The 3,606-nt window shown below is 46.8% G+C and overlaps 1 pseudogene; it reads left to right on the top strand.

Annotated features, from left to right (window-relative positions):
* Positions 1 to 419: 419 nt before the first annotated feature.
* Positions 420 to 1,106, top strand: LOC147626414 (germin-like protein 8-2 pseudogene; annotated as a pseudogene).
* Positions 1,107 to 3,606: the final 2,500 nt, after the last annotated feature.

Here is a 3,606-nt window from a genome sequence, read left to right as displayed (position 1 = left end):
ACAAATTATGTTGTCTCCTTCAACTGCGTGGCACCTATGGCCGGCGTGACATAAACCAGCGATCATCAATGCGAAGGATACAACATAAACCACAAGGTTCTGGAATGCGGATGTCAACATCGGTTTGACATGGGCGGCAATTGGAGACTACGTCAATCAGCGGTGACGTCCTACCTCAATTCCGACAGCGGGGATCGAACGGGGACTGGGTCTGTCGAAGCGGCGACTCTTTCTTGGAGCGGATAGGACTGGTTCCTTCGAGAGCGAGCGAGCGGATAATTAGACTTGTTCTTTCCCGCTGCAGCATATAAATACCACGTCTGGCGCATGAGGATCTATTCTGATCATCTCCAATTATATCCCAGGGCGCTCACAGCTTTCCCTCCTCATCATCGCATTCCCTCCATCCGCAAACCAATATGGCAGCAGCAGCAGCCAGCAGCTTGCTTCTACTGGCACTAGTCATGCTCATGTCTCCGCTCATACAACAAGTGAGGGCCGCCGATGGAGACCCTCTGCAGGACTTCTGTGTGGCGGATAACACCAGCATGATCACCCTCAACGGGCTCACCTGCAAGCCAGCCAATGAGGTGCAGGACGCCGACTTCAAGTTCACGATGCTTGAGTATCCCGCCAAACCTATCAAAGGGCTGGGCGTGTCCGTCAACCTGGCCAGCGCAGCCAACTTCTTTGCTCTCAACACGCAGGGCCTGTCCATCGCCCGCATCGACTTCGACCCCAAGGGATTAAACCCGCCCCACGTTCATCCCCGCGCCACCGAGGTGCTCTTCCTGGCCAAGGGCACGCTCAAGGTGGGCTTCGTCACCGCCACGCCCAACAATACCCTCTTTCAGCAGACCCTCTCCCCCGGCGATCTCTTTGTCTTCCCTCGCGGCCTTGTGCATTTCCAGCTCAACCCCGACAAGGACCACTCCGCCCTCGCCATCTCCGCCCTCAATAGCCAGAACCCGGGCACCTCGCAGCTCGCCGCCGCTCTCTTCGACGCCTACCCACCCCTCCCGGAGGAGGTGCTAGAGACAGCCTTCGGCATCGATAAGGATGAGGTGGAAAGCCTCATCGCCAGCGTCGGCAAAACCCTTTCTTAGACTGCCACAAGTGCACACACTCGTGAATATTTCTTTTGACACTGTTTTCTTGTCTTACATGATTGGCCCCAAAAAAAAAAACCACATGGCCTCACAAAATATGCCATCATCACGTTGTTTAGAATATAACTATTCCCCACCAACTTATACACATAGTCTCTCTGAATAACAACATTGTTTTCTTATGTGATTGCCAAAAATATTAGATGGGCTTACAAAATATGAATCTGGCCAATTGTGTAACCAAGTTTTAAAACTTGTTTTTTACATTATTAGAATATAATTACACGCCGCCAATTTATACACACACTCTCATGAATGAACTACGCTTAGCATGAATCCCTTTTGATTAATGACATTGTTTTCTTACGTGATTGGCAAAAAAATACATGGGCTCACAAACTATGAATCTTGCCAATTGTGTTTAAAATTTGATTATCTTATCTAGCTTGCTAATTAAAAATATTATCTTGGTAAGATTACACTTGTCCTCGACTGTTTGGTATCCATATGGGTGCAACAGCTCAAGTCTAGGATACAGCGTCGTGAAGCTCCCTGTTCTGCGTGCTTCACGTCTTCTCTTCTAACCTTGCCGTTCACTACCCTCCCCTTTGCATGTCTGCCCCTATGCTCTTCGTCCACCTCACACCTCTTTAATATTGCCTTTTCCTCCACCATCCTACTAGCCATACTCCTCTCCATCTTCCTTGTTGCCTCCCGTTCTCCGCTCCTTGCCCCTCCCGTGCTCGGCTTGGATGCCTCTTCTGATTTTTTGTCTCGATAACGGATTACTCTTAAATAGCGTTCAAGTCGTCCTCTTTTTTTATTAGCATCATGCTAGTTAATCCCCTCTGACTGTGCGAAACATCCTCTTCACCAGAAATATTCAAGACTCTAAGACGATTTTCATTGGAAAAATAATCCAAGACGATTTTCATTGGAAAAATCCTTGATCACCGATCGTATATCTAGGCCCTTAATTGGGTAGTAGCGATCTTGCCCTCCATCTTCGCACTCCATTTTAAAGATGTTAGGCTACTTGGGAGGGGATTGTTCCAAGTATTCTTCCTAGATGTAAGGCTACTTGGGAGGGGATTCTTGCAAGTAGACTTTGATGCAACAACAAAGGTAGCCTAAACATTTTTCAAGGGAACTCCTTTTCGTTTGGGCCTAAGGAAGATTTTCTTCCTAGCCTACACGAGAAACTTTGACCCTATCACAGAAGACAAGAACCATTATGCTACACCAACTACTTTGACCCTGTCACAAAGAAGACCAGAACCATTACCTTTTACACTCACATTTATAGATCTCCCTCATGCTTATTGGCCATTTCCAGAGGCCGTTAGGGTAGCCTACACTAGTCCTACAGGTGTCCACCATTTCTACTTTTTCCACATTTGCTACGCCTGATGCTATTCACAAGGTTACGGTGATGGCTCATGACAGTGATGTTGAGATTTTGGGAGACCCAAGCTCTCTATGGCAATGACGCTAATTCCACACTAATCACCTACTAATTACACATTATTAAAATGACCTAAGGTGGATGGTGTCTAATTATACACATGATGATGTGTATGTGCGATAGACTCAAATCAATTAGGTTCCAAGATAGATTAGCTTGGACTCATAGAGAGACTTGAGATGTGCAAAGTGCATGAGATGATTCATTGCTTGAAAAATGACCCCTTTTATAGGGTGGAGGTACAAATCTCATGGGACTTCCCTTGCATATGGGATAAATGTCTACTTGCCATATGGCATTTCTCACTCCATACCTCTTGTCTAGTGCACTTTGGCACCACAATTCTCAACACCCCCCCTTGGTGTCAAATCTTTGGGCTACTTCAAGGTGGTTGGATGATGCGAGTCATACAAATAAGCTTTCACTCTTCCTAACTTCCTCTATGTGCTAGGGTTTCTTTGACCCAAGATATAAATGTGCTACTTTGGCACTAACCCCGCCTTGATGCCGACATGGCAAATCACAGGTAGGGGTGACAAGCTACTTTGGCCATTTCTCGGCATGAGTACATCATTGGTCTTAGAGGCCGGTTTACAAAATCTTAAGGACTTTTTATAGAGAGAAGGGGTGTCCTTTGTGGTTTTTATGCTACTTCTAGGACCTGTAGTCCCTCAAAACACTACAAGAGGTTGAGGACATACCGACGCCAAAATACCGACGCAAATGTCGAACGTCGGTATGTCCGTCGTCATGTTGGAGGAGACAAGTATGGCGGGGTTTTTTTAAATTTTCATTTCCCGTCGCGTATACCGACGCCTATACCGACGCTTATTCCGACGCCGATACCGACGCATATTCCGTAGCATATACCGACGAATATTCCGACACATATTCCGTCGCATATACCGGCGCTCGTAAGTTTTTCACAGCCGAGAGCCTATTTTCTGGTTTTTCGCAGAGGGTGCGCTAGTAATCAAGCGGAAGAGGTAATTTCTCTCCCTCTTCTCTTTCCCTCTCTCTCCTCTTTTTTCC

Source organism: Cibotium barometz, chromosome 22, assembly GCF_041138505.1.
Source record: "Cibotium barometz isolate CiBa-2024 chromosome 22, ASM4113850v1, whole genome shotgun sequence".
NCBI lineage: Eukaryota > Viridiplantae > Streptophyta > Polypodiopsida > Cyatheales > Cibotiaceae > Cibotium > Cibotium barometz.
This window is presented reverse-complemented; position numbering and strand designations above follow the sequence as displayed.